The 17,764-nt window shown below is 45.9% G+C and overlaps 8 non-coding genes across 8 annotated transcripts; all 8 read left to right on the top strand.

The window, feature by feature from the left end:
- The first annotated feature begins 93 nt into the window (after nucleotides 1–93).
- Nucleotides 94–284, top strand: LOC130327528 (U2 spliceosomal RNA). Its single transcript, XR_008871896.1, has one exon. It is a non-coding gene; the product is annotated as a U2 spliceosomal RNA (small nuclear RNA).
- Nucleotides 285–2,371: 2,087 nt separating this feature from the next.
- Nucleotides 2,372–2,562, top strand: LOC130327527 (U2 spliceosomal RNA). Its single transcript, XR_008871895.1, has one exon. It is a non-coding gene; the product is annotated as a U2 spliceosomal RNA (small nuclear RNA).
- A 2,085-nt stretch (nucleotides 2,563–4,647) lies between these two features.
- Nucleotides 4,648–4,838, top strand: LOC130327526 (U2 spliceosomal RNA). Its single transcript, XR_008871894.1, has one exon. It is a non-coding gene; the product is annotated as a U2 spliceosomal RNA (small nuclear RNA).
- Nucleotides 4,839–6,927: 2,089 nt separating this feature from the next.
- On the top strand, nucleotides 6,928–7,118 carry LOC130327524 (U2 spliceosomal RNA). The gene has a single exon (XR_008871893.1). It is a non-coding gene; the product is annotated as a U2 spliceosomal RNA (small nuclear RNA).
- A 2,097-nt stretch (nucleotides 7,119–9,215) lies between these two features.
- Nucleotides 9,216–9,407, top strand: LOC130327557 (U2 spliceosomal RNA). Its single transcript, XR_008871923.1, has one exon. It is a non-coding gene; the product is annotated as a U2 spliceosomal RNA (small nuclear RNA).
- Nucleotides 9,408–11,494: 2,087 nt separating this feature from the next.
- On the top strand, nucleotides 11,495–11,685 carry LOC130327523 (U2 spliceosomal RNA). Its single transcript, XR_008871892.1, has one exon. It is a non-coding gene; the product is annotated as a U2 spliceosomal RNA (small nuclear RNA).
- A 2,079-nt stretch (nucleotides 11,686–13,764) lies between these two features.
- LOC130327522 (U2 spliceosomal RNA) lies at nucleotides 13,765–13,955 on the top strand. Its single transcript, XR_008871891.1, has one exon. It is a non-coding gene; the product is annotated as a U2 spliceosomal RNA (small nuclear RNA).
- A 2,086-nt stretch (nucleotides 13,956–16,041) lies between these two features.
- On the top strand, nucleotides 16,042–16,232 carry LOC130327521 (U2 spliceosomal RNA). The gene has a single exon (XR_008871890.1). It is a non-coding gene; the product is annotated as a U2 spliceosomal RNA (small nuclear RNA).
- Nucleotides 16,233–17,764: the final 1,532 nt, after the last annotated feature.

The raw sequence follows: 17,764 nt of genomic DNA, 5'->3' as shown, positions 1-17,764 counted from the left end.
GTGTGCATGGAAAATTGTCTGGCAGCCTCCCTGACAGCAAGCAGTGATAGTGCCCATGAAGGGGACCTTGTTGGGCCCGCCCCTTTCACGGTTATCGCTTCTCGGCCTTTTGGCTAAGATCAAGTGTAGTATCTGTTCTTATCAGTTTAATATCTGATACGTCCCCTATCTGGGGACCATATATTAAATGGATTTTTGAGAACGGGGGCCGATTTCGAAGCTTGCTTCCGTCGCCCTATGCATTGACCCGATATGGCAGTATCTTCGGGTACAGTGCACCACCCCCTTACAGGGTTAAAAAGAAAGATTCCTACTTTCATTGCTACCTGCTTGCTGGCTAGCCAGCTAGCCAGCCCTGTGGGCCTTGCTGCTGCTGCTGCTGCTGCTGCAGCCAAAAAACAAAAGGTGGTGCTGCTGCTGCTTCTGCTGCTTCTGCTTGTGTCTGGCCGCTGTTGGAGCGTCCAGGCACAGGACTTCTGCTGCTGCTGACTAAATGGCCTCCTTAATTGGATCATTTGAGTAGCCAGCACACCTGTGCAGGTAGGGCATGACATGATAGGCAGCTGCCTTGATAGCGGGTGGGTGCTGAATGTTCCTAATTGACAAAATAAGATTAATGCTTATGAAGAAATATAAAATCTCATCCCTTCCCCAATATCGCGCCACACCCCTACCCCTTAATTCCCTGGTTGAACTTGATGGACATATGTCTTTTTTCGACCGTACTAACTATGTAACTATGTAACATAACATGGGGGGGTCTCCTGGCTGTTCACACAGGTGTGTCATTGCTGTACATTGACCATGCATTGCTTCTGTGGTATTGCAAAGGCAAAGACAAATGCTTCCAGCCATCCATTGCACTAATGGATTGGTCATCAGCTGGCTGTCTATGTCCCGCATCAATATAGACCAAAGTACAGAGGGTTAGGCTATGCTATAGTGCACCTACCTGATGCATCAGAAGGTGCGAGGCCCTTGCTAAATTCTGTGCACAGACTTTGAGATCTATGCTTTAGACTGTATCTAAACCTGCTCCAACATGGACTGACATTCTGGCCTACTTTCAGCCGATGCGACTTGTCTGTCGCTGAACAGTCGCTTTTTATGTATTCAGCACCTATGTATAATGTTGTAAAAATGCTCTAGAAGCTAAAGTCGCAGAAATGTCACACATATTTGGCCTGCAACTTTCTGTGCGACAAATTCAGACAGGAAAAATCAGTATAAATCCTTAGAAAATTATCCCCCAGTGTCTCCATCTGCTGGCGGTATTGAATAAGCATTGCTGCACTGATGGGGTATGCATTAGACGAAAAAAAAGAAGAAAAAGAAGAATAATACGCCCAGAAAAGAGGCGAAAAGGAGAAAAACGTAAAAAAACGTGAAAAAAAAGTAAGAGGAAGAGAAGGGAAAAAAAGGTGGAAATGGGTTTAAAAGTGATTTCGGCGGAGAAATATATATATATATATATATATATATATATATATATATATATACGCGCACACACACACATATATATAAACGTATTCTCCGTTGAGATATTGCAGCCGCTGCTGTGTCCAGGCCCAGGAGCCTTAGCACTGTGCTGTGATGTCACTCAATACCACTGACATCACTAGGTGTAAACAACATCTCTCCTTTGCTGTGTATGTGACTATGGAGCTGTTTGGTGATGTCGTCTATTATGGCCTTCATAGAAGCAACAGGAGATTGTTGCATCCATCTAGAACCCTCAGAACTACAGTGCTATGATGTCACTCACTTCCACAGGCCTTGCAGAGTGTAAACAACAACAACCCAGCTTTGTCGTGTATGTAACCATAGGGATTGTGATGTCACCTAGAACCTTCACAGCAGCGACAGCTTTATGAGGAGCATCAGCACTGCTCTGCCTGAGCAGAACCATCACCGCCATAGGTTGTCAAATAACCCGGATTTAACCCACACAGGTAAGTCCAATGGGGTGCAGGCATGTCCTCTATGCTTACAGCTTCCCGTGGGTGTTGGTTTGATACCGTTTGGGGACAGCCAAGGAGGCATCTGCAGGCAACAAAGGTAGGTGTGTGCTTGTGTGTGTGTTTCCTATGCAGATCCTAAGCCCAGTGTCACATGCAAGTAGGAGGAGTAAGAAGGGTTCCTGGCAAATCCGGGTTATGGATTGCATTTAAAAAGGCCCCGTGGGAGTGCAATGGGCCCCTGTCTTGCTGCTTAGCAATAATGGTATGGGTTTAGGTTCTGCTGTGTGTACTGGTGGTTGACTGCCCCCCAGCCCAGAGTGTGCATGGAAAATTGTCTGGCAGCCTCCCTGACAGCAAGCAGTGATAGTGCCCATGAAGGGGACCTTGTTGGGCCCGCCCCTTTCACGGTTATCGCTTCTCGGCCTTTTGGCTAAGATCAAGTGTAGTATCTGTTCTTATCAGTTTAATATCTGATACGTCCCCTATCTGGGGACCATATATTAAATGGATTTTTGAGAACGGGGGCCGATTTCGAAGCTTGCTTCCGTCGCCCTATGCATTGACCCGATATGGCAGTATCTTCGGGTACAGTGCACCACCCCCTTACAGGGTTAAAAAGAAAGATTCCTACTTTCATTGCTACCTGCTTGCTGGCTAGCCAGCTAGCCAGCCCTGTGGGCCTTGCTGCTGCTGCTGCTGCTGCTGCAGCCAAAAAACAAAAGGTGGTGCTGCTGCTGCTTCTGCTGCTTCTGCTTGTGTCTGGCCGCTGTTGGAGCGTCCAGGCACAGGACTTCTGCTGCTGCTGACTAAATGGCCTCCTTAATTGGATCATTTGAGTAGCCAGCACACCTGTGCAGGTAGGGCATGACATGATAGGCAGCTGCCTTGATAGCGGGTGGGTGCTGAATGTTCCTAATTGACAAAATAAGATTAATGCTTATGAAGAAATATAAAATCTCATCCCTTCCCCAATATCGCGCCACACCCCTACCCCTTAATTCCCTGGTTGAACTTGATGGACATATGTCTTTTTTCGACCGTACTAACTATGTAACTATGTAACATAACATGGGGGGGTCTCCTGGCTGTTCACACAGGTGTGTCATTGCTGTACATTGACCATGCATTGCTTCTGTGGTATTGCAAAGGCAAAGACAAATGCTTCCAGCCATCCATTGCACTAATGGATTGGTCATCAGCTGGCTGTCTATGTCCCGCATCAATATAGACCAAAGTACAGAGGGTTAGGCTATGCTATAGTGCACCTACCTGATGCATCAGAAGGTGCGAGGCCCTTGCTAAATTCTGTGCACAGACTTTGAGATCTATGCTTTAGACTGTATCTAAACCTGCTCCAACATGGACTGACATTCTGGCCTACTTTCAGCCGATGCGACTTGTCTGTCGCTGAACAGTCGCTTTTTATGTATTCAGCACCTATGTATAATGTTGTAAAAATGCTCTAGAAGCTAAAGTCGCAGAAATGTCACACATATTTGGCCTGCAACTTTCTGTGCGACAAATTCAGACAGGAAAAATCAGTATAAATCCTTAGAAAATTATCCCCCAGTGTCTCCATCTGCTGGCGGTATTGAATAAGCATTGCTGCACTGATGGGGTATGCATTAGACGAAAAAAAAGAAGAAAAAGAAGAATAATACGCCCAGAAAAGAGGCGAAAAGGAGAAAAACGTAAAAAAACGTGAAAAAAAAGTAAGAGGAAGAGAAGGGAAAAAAAGGTGGAAATGGGTTTAAAAGTGATTTCGGCGGAGAAATATATATATATATATATATATATATATATATATATATATACGCGCACACACACACATATATATAAACGTATTCTCCGTTGAGATATTGCAGCCGCTGCTGTGTCCAGGCCCAGGAGCCTTAGCACTGTGCTGTGATGTCACTCAATACCACTGACATCACTAGGTGTAAACAACATCTCTCCTTTGCTGTGTATGTGACTATGGAGCTGTTTGGTGATGTCGTCTATTATGGCCTTCATAGAAGCAACAGGAGATTGTTGCATCCATCTAGAACCCTCAGAACTACAGTGCTATGATGTCACTCACTTCCACAGGCCTTGCAGAGTGTAAACAACAACAACCCAGCTTTGTCGTGTATGTAACCATAGGGATTGTGATGTCACCTAGAACCTTCACAGCAGCGACAGCTTTATGAGGAGCATCAGCACTGCTCTGCCTGAGCAGAACCATCACCGCCATAGGTTGTCAAATAACCCGGATTTAACCCACACAGGTAAGTCCAATGGGGTGCAGGCATGTCCTCTATGCTTACAGCTTCCCGTGGGTGTTGGTTTGATACCGTTTGGGGACAGCCAAGGAGGCATCTGCAGGCAACAAAGGTAGGTGTGTGCTTGTGTGTGTGTTTCCTATGCAGATCCTAAGCCCAGTGTCACATGCAAGTAGGAGGAGTAAGAAGGGTTCCTGGCAAATCCGGGTTATGGATTGCATTTAAAAAGGCCCCGTGGGAGTGCAATGGGCCCCTGTCTTGCTGCTTAGCAATAATGGTATGGGTTTAGGTTCTGCTGTGTGTACTGGTGGTTGACTGCCCCCCAGCCCAGAGTGTGCATGGAAAATTGTCTGGCAGCCTCCCTGACAGCAAGCAGTGATAGTGCCCATGAAGGGGACCTTGTTGGGCCCGCCCCTTTCACGGTTATCGCTTCTCGGCCTTTTGGCTAAGATCAAGTGTAGTATCTGTTCTTATCAGTTTAATATCTGATACGTCCCCTATCTGGGGACCATATATTAAATGGATTTTTGAGAACGGGGGCCGATTTCGAAGCTTGCTTCCGTCGCCCTATGCATTGACCCGATATGGCAGTATCTTCGGGTACAGTGCACCACCCCCTTACAGGGTTAAAAAGAAAGATTCCTACTTTCATTGCTACCTGCTTGCTGGCTAGCCAGCTAGCCAGCCCTGTGGGCCTTGCTGCTGCTGCTGCTGCTGCTGCAGCCAAAAAACAAAAGGTGGTGCTGCTGCTGCTTCTGCTGCTTCTGCTTGTGTCTGGCCGCTGTTGGAGCGTCCAGGCACAGGACTTCTGCTGCTGCTGACTAAATGGCCTCCTTAATTGGATCATTTGAGTAGCCAGCACACCTGTGCAGGTAGGGCATGACATGATAGGCAGCTGCCTTGATAGCGGGTGGGTGCTGAATGTTCCTAATTGACAAAATAAGATTAATGCTTATGAAGAAATATAAAATCTCATCCCTTCCCCAATATCGCGCCACACCCCTACCCCTTAATTCCCTGGTTGAACTTGATGGACATATGTCTTTTTTCGACCGTACTTACTATGTAACTATGTAACATAACATGGGGGGGTCTCCTGGCTGTTCACACAGGTGTGTCATTGCTGTACATTGACCATGCATTGCTTCTGTGGTATTGCAAAGGCAAAGACAAATGCTTCCAGCCATCCATTGCACTAATGGATTGGTCATCAGCTGGCTGTCTATGTCCCGCATCAATATAGACCAAAGTACAGAGGGTTAGGCTATGCTATAGTGCACCTACCTGATGCATCAGAAGGTGCGAGGCCCTTGCTAAATTCTGTGCACAGACTTTGAGATCTATGCTTTAGACTGTATCTAAACCTGCTCCAACATGGACTGACATTCTGGCCTACTTTCAGCCGATGCGACTTGTCTGTCGCTGAACAGTCGCTTTTTATGTATTCAGCACCTATGTATAATGTTGTAAAAATGCTCTAGAAGCTAAAGTCGCAGAAATGTCACACATATTTGGCCTGCAACTTTCTGTGCGACAAATTCAGACAGGAAAAATCAGTATAAATCCTTAGAAAATTATCCCTCAGTGTCTCCATCTGCTGGCGGTATTGAATAAGCATTGCTGCACTGATGGGGTATGCATTAGACGAAAAAAAAGAAGAAAAAGAAGAATAATACGCCCAGAAAAGAGGCGAAAAGGAGAAAAACGTAAAAAAACGTGAAAAAAAAGTAAGAGGAAGAGAAGGGAAAAAAAGGTGGAAATGGGTTTAAAAGTGATTTCGGCGGAGAAATATATATATATATATATATATATATATATATATATATATATATACGCGCACACACACACATATATATAAACGTATTCTCCGTTGAGATATTGCAGCCGCTGCTGTGTCCAGGCCCAGGAGCCTTAGCACTGTGCTGTGATGTCACTCAATACCACTGACATCACTAGGTGTAAACAACATCTCTCCTTTGCTGTGTATGTGACTATGGAGCTGTTTGGTGATGTCGTCTATTATGGCCTTCATAGAAGCAACAGGAGATTGTTGCATCCATCTAGAACCCTCAGAACTACAGTGCTATGATGTCACTCACTTCCACAGGCCTTGCAGAGTGTAAACAACAACAACCCAGCTTTGTCGTGTATGTAACCATAGGGATTGTGATGTCACCTAGAACCTTCACAGCAGCGACAGCTTTATGAGGAGCATCAGCACTGCTCTGCCTGAGCAGAACCATCACCGCCATAGGTTGTCAAATAACCCGGATTTAACCCACACAGGTAAGTCCAATGGGGTGCAGGCATGTCCTCTATGCTTACAGCTTCCCGTGGGTGTTGGTTTGATACCGTTTGGGGACAGCCAAGGAGGCATCTGCAGGCAACAAAGGTAGGTGTGTGCTTGTGTGTGTGTTTCCTATGCAGATCCTAAGCCCAGTGTCACATGCAAGTAGGAGGAGTAAGAAGGGTTCCTGGCAAATCCGGGTTATGGATTGCATTTAAAAAGGCCCCGTGGGAGTGCAATGGGCCCCTGTCTTGCTGCTTAGCAATAATGGTATGGGTTTAGGTTCTGCTGTGTGTACTGGTGGTTGACTGCCCCCCAGCCCAGAGTGTGCATGGAAAATTGTCTGGCAGCCTCCCTGACAGCAAGCAGTGATAGTGCCCATGAAGGGGACCTTGTTGGGCCCGCCCCTTTCACGGTTATCGCTTCTCGGCCTTTTGGCTAAGATCAAGTGTAGTATCTGTTCTTATCAGTTTAATATCTGATACGTCCCCTATCTGGGGACCATATATTAAATGGATTTTTGAGAACGGGGGCCGATTTCGAAGCTTGCTTCCGTCGCCCTATGCATTGACCCGATATGGCAGTATCTTCGGGTACAGTGCACCACCCCCTTACAGGGTTAAAAAGAAAGATTCCTACTTTCATTGCTACCTGCTTGCTGGCTAGCCAGCTAGCCAGCCCTGTGGGCCTTGCTGCTGCTGCTGCTGCTGCTGCAGCCAAAAAACAAAAGGTGGTGCTGCTGCTGCTTCTGCTGCTTCTGCTTGTGTCTGGCCGCTGTTGGAGCGTCCAGGCACAGGACTTCTGCTGCTGCTGACTAAATGGCCTCCTTAATTGGATCATTTGAGTAGCCAGCACACCTGTGCAGGTAGGGCATGACATGATAGGCAGCTGCCTTGATAGCGGGTGGGTGCTGAATGTTCCTAATTGACAAAATAAGATTAATGCTTATGAAGAAATATAAAATCTCATCCCTTCCCCAATATCGCGCCACACCCCTACCCCTTAATTCCCTGGTTGAACTTGATGGACATATGTCTTTTTTCGACCGTACTAACTATGTAACTATGTAACATAACATGGGGGGGTCTCCTGGCTGTTCACACAGGTGTGTCATTGCTGTACATTGACCATGCATTGCTTCTGTGGTATTGCAAAGGCAAAGACAAATGCTTCCAGCCATCCATTGCACTAATGGATTGGTCATCAGCTGGCTGTCTATGTCCCGCATCAATATAGACCAAAGTACAGAGGGTTAGGCTATGCTATAGTGCACCTACCTGATGCATCAGAAGGTGCGAGGCCCTTGCTAAATTCTGTGCACAGACTTTGAGATCTATGCTTTAGACTGTATCTAAACCTGCTCCAACATGGACTGACATTCTGGCCTACTTTCAGCCGATGCGACTTGTCTGTCGCTGAACAGTCGCTTTTTATGTATTCAGCACCTATGTATAATGTTGTAAAAATGCTCTAGAAGCTAAAGTCGCAGAAATGTCACACATATTTGGCCTGCAACTTTCTGTGCGACAAATTCAGACAGGAAAAATCAGTATAAATCCTTAGAAAATTATCCCCCAGTGTCTCCATCTGCTGGCGGTATTGAATAAGCATTGCTGCACTGATGGGGTATGCATTAGACGAAAAAAAAGAAGAAAAAGAAGAATAATACGCCCAGAAAAGAGGCGAAAAGGAGAAAAACGTAAAAAAACGTGAAAAAAAAGTAAGAGGAAGAGAAGGGAAAAAAAGGTGGAAATGGGTTTAAAAGTGATTTCGGCGGAGATATATATATATATATATATATATATATATATATATATATATATATATATATATACGCGCACACACACACATATATATAAACGTATTCTCCGTTGAGATATTGCAGCCGCTGCTGTGTCCAGGCCCAGGAGCCTTAGCACTGTGCTGTGATGTCACTCAATACCACTGACATCACTAGGTGTAAACAACATCTCTCCTTTGCTGTGTATGTGACTATGGAGCTGTTTGGTGATGTCGTCTATTATGGCCTTCATAGAAGCAACAGGAGATTGTTGCATCCATCTAGAACCCTCAGAACTACAGTGCTATGATGTCACTCACTTCCACAGGCCTTGCAGAGTGTAAACAACAACAACCCAGCTTTGTCGTGTATGTAACCATAGGGATTGTGATGTCACCTAGAACCTTCACAGCAGCGACAGCTTTATGAGGAGCATCAGCACTGCTCTGCCTGAGCAGAACCATCACCGCCATAGGTTGTCAAATAACCCGGATTTAACCCACACAGGTAAGTCCAATGGGGTGCAGGCATGTCCTCTATGCTTACAGCTTCCCGTGGGTGTTGGTTTGATACCGTTTGGGGACAGCCAAGGAGGCATCTGCAGGCAACAAAGGTAGGTGTGTGCTTGTGTGTGTGTTTCCTATGCAGATCCTAAGCCCAGTGTCACATGCAAGTAGGAGGAGTAAGAAGGGTTCCTGGCAAATCCGGGTTATGGATTGCATTTAAAAAGGCCCCGTGGGAGTGCAATGGGCCCCTGTCTTGCTGCTTAGCAATAATGGTATGGGTTTAGGTTCTGCTGTGTGTACTGGTGGTTGACTGCCCCCCAGCCCAGAGTGTGCATGGAAAATTGTCTGGCAGCCTCCCTGACAGCAAGCAGTGATAGTGCCCATGAAGGGGACCTTGTTGGGCCCGCCCCTTTCACGGTTATCGCTTCTCGGCCTTTTGGCTAAGATCAAGTGTAGTATCTGTTCTTATCAGTTTAATATCTGATACGTCCCCTATCTGGGGACCATATATTAAATGGATTTTTGAGAACGGGGGCCGATTTCGAAGGCTTGCTTCCGTCGCCCTATGCATTGACCCGATATGGCAGTATCTTCGGGTACAGTGCACCACCCCCTTACAGGGTTAAAAAGAAAGATTCCTACTTTCATTGCTACCTGCTTGCTGGCTAGCCAGCTAGCCAGCCCTGTGGGCCTTGCTGCTGCTGCTGCTGCAGCCAAAAAACAAAAGGTGGTGCTGCTGCTGCTTCTGCTGCTTCTGCTTGTGTCTGGCCGCTGTTGGAGCGTCCAGGCACAGGACTTCTGCTGCTGCTGACTAAATGGCCTCCTTAATTGGATCATTTGAGTAGCCAGCACACCTGTGCAGGTAGGGCATGACATGATAGGCAGCTGCCTTGATAGCGGGTGGGTGCTGAATGTTCCTAATTGACAAAATAAGATTAATGCTTATGAAGAAATATAAAATCTCATCCCTTCCCCAATATCGCGCCACACCCCTACCCCTTAATTCCCTGGTTGAACTTGATGGACATATGTCTTTTTTCGACCGTACTAACTATGTAACTATGTAACATAACATGGGGGGGTCTCCTGGCTGTTCACACAGGTGTGTCATTGCTGTACATTGACCATGCATTGCTTCTGTGGTATTGCAAAGGCAAAGACAAATGCTTCCAGCCATCCATTGCACTAATGGATTGGTCATCAGCTGGCTGTCTATGTCCCGCATCAATATAGACCAAAGTACAGAGGGTTAGGCTATGCTATAGTGCACCTACCTGATGCATCAGAAGGTGCGAGGCCCTTGCTAAATTCTGTGCACAGACTTTGAGATCTATGCTTTAGACTGTATCTAAACCTGCTCCAACATGGACTGACATTCTGGCCTACTTTCAGCCGATGCGACTTGTCTGTCGCTGAACAGTCGCTTTTTATGTATTCAGCACCTATGTATAATGTTGTAAAAATGCTCTAGAAGCTAAAGTCGCAGAAATGTCACACATATTTGGCCTGCAACTTTCTGTGCGACAAATTCAGACAGGAAAAATCAGTATAAATCCTTAGAAAATTATCCCCCAGTGTCTCCATCTGCTGGCGGTATTGAATAAGCATTGCTGCACTGATGGGGTATGCATTAGACGAAAAAAAAGAAGAAAAAGAAGAATAATACGCCCAGAAAAGAGGCGAAAAGGAGAAAAACGTAAAAAAACGTGAAAAAAAAGTAAGAGGAAGAGAAGGGAAAAAAAGGTGGAAATGGGTTTAAAAGTGATTTCGGCGGAGAAATATATATATATATATATATATATATATATATATATATATATATATATACGCGCACACACACACATATATATAAACGTATTCTCCGTTGAGATATTGCAGCCGCTGCTGTGTCCAGGCCCAGGAGCCTTAGCACTGTGCTGTGATGTCACTCAATACCACTGACATCACTAGGTGTAAACAACATCTCTCCTTTGCTGTGTATGTGACTATGGAGCTGTTTGGTGATGTCGTCTATTATGGCCTTCATAGAAGCAACAGGAGATTGTTGCATCCATCTAGAACCCTCAGAACTACAGTGCTATGATGTCACTCACTTCCACAGGCCTTGCAGAGTGTAAACAACAACAACCCAGCTTTGTCGTGTATGTAACCATAGGGATTGTGATGTCACCTAGAACCTTCACAGCAGCGACAGCTTTATGAGGAGCATCAGCACTGCTCTGCCTGAGCAGAACCATCACCGCCATAGGTTGTCAAATAACCCGGATTTAACCCACACAGGTAAGTCCAATGGGGTGCAGGCATGTCCTCTATGCTTACAGCTTCCCGTGGGTGTTGGTTTGATACCGTTTGGGGACAGCCAAGGAGGCATCTGCAGGCAACAAAGGTAGGTGTGTGCTTGTGTGTGTGTTTCCTATGCAGATCCTAAGCCCAGTGTCACATGCAAGTAGGAGGAGTAAGAAGGGTTCCTGGCAAATCCGGGTTATGGATTGCATTTAAAAAGGCCCCGTGGGAGTGCAATGGGCCCCTGTCTTGCTGCTTAGCAATAATGGTATGGGTTTAGGTTCTGCTGTGTGTACTGGTGGTTGACTGCCCCCCAGCCCAGAGTGTGCATGGAAAATTGTCTGGCAGCCTCCCTGACAGCAAGCAGTGATAGTGCCCATGAAGGGGACCTTGTTGGGCCCGCCCCTTTCACGGTTATCGCTTCTCGGCCTTTTGGCTAAGATCAAGTGTAGTATCTGTTCTTATCAGTTTAATATCTGATACGTCCCCTATCTGGGGACCATATATTAAATGGATTTTTGAGAACGGGGGCCGATTTCGAAGCTTGCTTCCGTCGCCCTATGCATTGACCCGATATGGCAGTATCTTCGGGTACAGTGCACCACCCCCTTACAGGGTTAAAAAGAAAGATTCCTACTTTCATTGCTACCTGCTTGCTGGCTAGCCAGCTAGCCAGCCCTGTGGGCCTTGCTGCTGCTGCTGCAGCCAAAAAACAAAAGGTGGTGCTGCTGCTGCTTCTGCTGCTTCTGCTTGTGTCTGGCCGCTTTGGAGCGTCCAGGCACAGGACTTCTGCTGCTGCTGACTAAATGGCCTCCTTAATTGGATCATTTGAGTAGCCAGCACACCTGTGCAGGTAGGGCATGACATGATAGGCAGCTGCCTTGATAGCGGGTGGGTGCTGAATGTTCCTAATTGACAAAATAAGATTAATGCTTATGAAGAAATATAAAATCTCATCCCTTCCCCAATATCGCGCCACACCCCTACCCCTTAATTCCCTGGTTGAACTTGATGGACATATGTCTTTTTTCGACCGTACTAACTATGTAACTATGTAACATAACATGGGGGGGTCTCCTGGCTGTTCACACAGGTGTGTCATTGCTGTACATTGACCATGCATTGCTTCTGTGGTATTGCAAAGGCAAAGACAAATGCTTCCAGCCATCCATTGCACTAATGGATTGGTCATCAGCTGGCTGTCTATGTCCCGCATCAATATAGACCAAAGTACAGAGGGTTAGGCTATGCTATAGTGCACCTACCTGATGCATCAGAAGGTGCGAGGCCCTTGCTAAATTCTGTGCACAGACTTTGAGATCTATGCTTTAGACTGTATCTAAACCTGCTCCAACATGGACTGACATTCTGGCCTACTTTCAGCCGATGCGACTTGTCTGTCGCTGAACAGTCGCTTTTTATGTATTCAGCACCTATGTATAATGTTGTAAAAATGCTCTAGAAGCTAAAGTCGCAGAAATGTCACACATATTTGGCCTGCAACTTTCTGTGCGACAAATTCAGACAGGAAAAATCAGTATAAATCCTTAGAAAATTATCCCCCAGTGTCTCCATCTGCTGGCGGTATTGAATAAGCATTGCTGCACTGATGGGGTATGCATTAGACGAAAAAAAAGAAGAAAAAGAAGAATAATACGCCCAGAAAAGAGGCGAAAAGGAGAAAAACGTAAAAAAACGTGAAAAAAAAGTAAGAGGAAGAGAAGGGAAAAAAAGGTGGAAATGGGTTTAAAAGTGATTTCGGCGGAGAAATATATATATATATATATATATATATATATATATATATATATATACGCGCACACACACACATATATATAAACGTATTCTCCGTTGAGATATTGCAGCCGCTGCTGTGTCCAGGCCCAGGAGCCTTAGCACTGTGCTGTGATGTCACTCAATACCACTGACATCACTAGGTGTAAACAACATCTCTCCTTTGCTGTGTATGTGACTATGGAGCTGTTTGGTGATGTCGTCTATTATGGCCTTCATAGAAGCAACAGGAGATTGTTGCATCCATCTAGAACCCTCAGAACTACAGTGCTATGATGTCACTCACTTCCACAGGCCTTGCAGAGTGTAAACAACAACAACCCAGCTTTGTCGTGTATGTAACCATAGGGATTGTGATGTCACCTAGAACCTTCACAGCAGCGACAGCTTTATGAGGAGCATCAGCACTGCTCTGCCTGAGCAGAACCATCACCGCCATAGGTTGTCAAATAACCCGGATTTAACCCACACAGGTAAGTCCAATGGGGTGCAGGCATGTCCTCTATGCTTACAGCTTCCCGTGGGTGTTGGTTTGATACCGTTTGGGGACAGCCAAGGAGGCATCTGCAGGCAACAAAGGTAGGTGTGTGCTTGTGTGTGTGTTTCCTATGCAGATCCTAAGCCCAGTGTCACATGCAAGTAGGAGGAGTAAGAAGGGTTCCTGGCAAATCCGGGTTATGGATTGCATTTAAAAAGGCCCCGTGGGAGTGCAATGGGCCCCTGTCTTGCTGCTTAGCAATAATGGTATGGGTTTAGGTTCTGCTGTGTGTACTGGTGGTTGACTGCCCCCCAGCCCAGAGTGTGCATGGAAAATTGTCTGGCAGCCTCCCTGACAGCAAGCAGTGATAGTGCCCATGAAGGGGACCTTGTTGGGCCCGCCCCTTTCACGGTTATCGCTTCTCGGCCTTTTGGCTAAGATCAAGTGTAGTATCTGTTCTTATCAGTTTAATATCTGATACGTCCCCTATCTGGGGACCATATATTAAATGGATTTTTGAGAACGGGGGCCGATTTCGAAGCTTGCTTCCGTCGCCCTATGCATTGACCCGATATGGCAGTATCTTCGGGTACAGTGCACCACCCCCTTACAGGGTTAAAAAGAAAGATTCCTACTTTCATTGCTACCTGCTTGCTGGCTAGCCAGCTAGCCAGCCCTGTGGGCCTTGCTGCTGCTGCTGCTGCTGCTGCAGCCAAAAAACAAAAGGTGGTGCTGCTGCTGCTTCTGCTGCTTCTGCTTGTGTCTGGCCGCTGTTGGAGCGTCCAGGCACAGGACTTCTGCTGCTGCTGACTAAATGGCCTCCTTAATTGGATCATTTGAGTAGCCAGCACACCTGTGCAGGTAGGGCATGACATGATAGGCAGCTGCCTTGATAGCGGGTGGGTGCTGAATGTTCCTAATTGACAAAATAAGATTAATGCTTATGAAGAAATATAAAATCTCATCCCTTCCCCAATATCGCGCCACACCCCTACCCCTTAATTCCCTGGTTGAACTTGATGGACATATGTCTTTTTTCGACCGTACTAACTATGTAACTATGTAACATAACATGGGGGGGTCTCCTGGCTGTTCACACAGGTGTGTCATTGCTGTACATTGACCATGCATTGCTTCTGTGGTATTGCAAAGGCAAAGACAAATGCTTCCAGCCATCCATTGCACTAATGGATTGGTCATCAGCTGGCTGTCTATGTCCCGCATCAATATAGACCAAAGTACAGAGGGTTAGGCTATGCTATAGTGCACCTACCTGATGCATCAGAAGGTGCGAGGCCCTTGCTAAATTCTGTGCACAGACTTTGAGATCTATGCTTTAGACTGTATCTAAACCTGCTCCAACATGGACTGACATTCTGGCCTACTTTCAGCCGATGCGACTTGTCTGTCGCTGAACAGTCGCTTTTTATGTATTCAGCACCTATGTATAATGTTGTAAAAATGCTCTAGAAGCTAAAGTCGCAGAAATGTCACACATATTTGGCCTGCAACTTTCTGTGCGACAAATTCAGACAGGAAAAATCAGTATAAATCCTTAGAAAATTATCCCCCAGTGTCTCCATCTGCTGGCGGTATTGAATAAGCATTGCTGCACTGATGGGGTATGCATTAGACGAAAAAAAAGAAGAAAAAGAAGAATAATACGCCCAGAAAAGAGGCGAAAAGGAGAAAAACGTAAAAAAACGTGAAAAAAAAGTAAGAGGAAGAGAAGGGAAAAAAAGGTGGAAATGGGTTTAAAAGTGATTTCGGCGGAGAATATATATATATATATATATATATATATATATATATATATATACGCGCACACACACACATATATATAAACGTATTCTCCGTTGAGATATTGCAGCCGCTGCTGTGTCCAGGCCCAGGAGCCTTAGCACTGTGCTGTGATGTCACTCAATACCACTGACATCACTAGGTGTAAACAACATCTCTCCTTTGCTGTGTATGTGACTATGGAGCTGTTTGGTGATGTCGTCTATTATGGCCTTCATAGAAGCAACAGGAGATTGTTGCATCCATCTAGAACCCTCAGAACTACAGTGCTATGATGTCACTCACTTCCACAGGCCTTGCAGAGTGTAAACAACAACAACCCAGCTTTGTCGTGTATGTAACCATAGGGATTGTGATGTCACCTAGAACCTTCACAGCAGCGACAGCTTTATGAGGAGCATCAGCACTGCTCTGCCTGAGCAGAACCATCACCGCCATAGGTTGTCAAATAACCCGGATTTAACCCACACAGGTAAGTCCAATGGGGTGCAGGCATGTCCTCTATGCTTACAGCTTCCCGTGGGTGTTGGTTTGATACCGTTTGGGGACAGCCAAGGAGGCATCTGCAGGCAACAAAGGTAGGTGTGTGCTTGTGTGTGTGTTTCCTATGCAGATCCTAAGCCCAGTGTCACATGCAAGTAGGAGGAGTAAGAAGGGTTCCTGGCAAATCCGGGTTATGGATTGCATTTAAAAAGGCCCCGTGGGAGTGCAATGGGCCCCTGTCTTGCTGCTTAGCAATAATGGTATGGGTTTAGGTTCTGCTGTGTGTACTGGTGGTTGACTGCCCCCCAGCCCAGAGTGTGCATGGAAAATTGTCTGGCAGCCTCCCTGACAGCAAGCAGTGATAGTGCCCATGAAGGGGACCTTGTTGGGCCCGCCCCTTTCACGGTTATCGCTTCTCGGCCTTTTGGCTAAGATCAAGTGTAGTATCTGTTCTTATCAGTTTAATATCTGATACGTCCCCTATCTGGGGACCATATATTAAATGGATTTTTGAGAACGGGGGCCGATTTCGAAGCTTGCTTCCGTCGCCCTATGCATTGACCCGATATGGCAGTATCTTCGGGTACAGTGCACCACCCCCTTACAGGGTTAAAAAGAAAGATTCCTACTTTCATTGCTACCTGCTTGCTGGCTAGCCAGCTAGCCAGCCCTGTGGGCCTTGCTGCTGCTGCTGCTGCTGCTGCAGCCAAAAAACAAAAGGTGGTGCTGCTGCTGCTTCTGCTGCTTCTGCTTGTGTCTGGCCGCTGTTGGAGCGTCCAGGCACAGGACTTCTGCTGCTGCTGACTAAATGGCCTCCTTAATTGGATCATTTGAGTAGCCAGCACACCTGTGCAGGTAGGGCATGACATGATAGGCAGCTGCCTTGATAGCGGGTGGGTGCTGAATGTTCCTAATTGACAAAATAAGATTAATGCTTATGAAGAAATATAAAATCTCATCCCTTCCCCAATATCGCGCCACACCCCTACCCCTTAATTCCCTGGTTGAACTTGATGGACATATGTCTTTTTTCGACCGTACTAACTATGTAACTATGTAACATAACATGGGGGGGTCTCCTGGCTGTTCACACAGGTGTGTCATTGCTGTACATTGACCATGCATTGCTTCTGTGGTATTGCAAAGGCAAAGACAAATGCTTCCAGCCATCCATTGCACTAATGGATTGGTCATCAGCTGGCTGTCTATGTCCCGCATCAATATAGACCAAAGTACAGAGGGTTAGGCTATGCTATAGTGCACCTACCTGATGCATCAGAAGGTGCGAGGCCCTTGCTAAATTCTGTGCACAGACTTTGAGATCTATGCTTTAGACTGTATCTAAACCTGCTCCAACATGGACTGACATTCTGGCCTACTTTCAGCCGATGCGACTTGTCTGTCGCTGAACAGTCGCTTTTTATGTATTCAGCACCTATGTATAATGTTGTAAAAATGCTCTAGAAGCTAAAGTCGCAGAAATGTCACACATATTTGGCCTGCAACTTTCTGTGCGACAAATTCAGACAGGAAAAATCAGTATAAATCCTTAGAAAATTATCCCCCAGTGTCTCCATCTGCTGGCGGTATTGAATAAGCATTGCTGCACTGATGGGGTATGCATTAGACGAAAAAAAAGAAGAAAAAGAAGAATAATACGCCCAGAAAAGAGGCGAAAAGGAGAAAAACGTAAAAAAACGTGAAAAAAAAGTAAGAGGAAGAGAAGGGAAAAAAAGGTGGAAATGGGTTTAAAAGTGATTTCGGCGGAGAAATATATATATATATATATATATATATATATATATATATATATACGCGCACACACACACATATATATAAACGTATTCTCCGTTGAGATATTGCAGCCGCTGCTGTGTCCAGGCCCAGGAGCCTTAGCACTGTGCTGTGATGTCACTCAATACCACTGACATCACTAGGTGTAAACAACATCTCTCCTTTGCTGTGTATGTGACTATGGAGCTGTTTGGTGATGTCGTCTATTATGGCCTTCATAGAAGCAACAGGAGATTGTTGCATCCATCTAGAACCCTCAGAACTACAGTGCTATGATGTCACTCACTTCCACAGGCCTTGCAGAGTGTAAACAACAACAACCCAGCTTTGTCGTGTA

The sequence above is a fragment of the Hyla sarda genome, unplaced genomic scaffold (genome assembly GCF_029499605.1).
Source record: "Hyla sarda isolate aHylSar1 unplaced genomic scaffold, aHylSar1.hap1 scaffold_300, whole genome shotgun sequence".
Lineage (NCBI taxonomy): Eukaryota > Metazoa > Chordata > Amphibia > Anura > Hylidae > Hyla > Hyla sarda.
The sequence above is the reverse complement of the archived record's forward strand: the minus strand, read 5'-3'. Positions and strand labels throughout refer to the sequence as shown.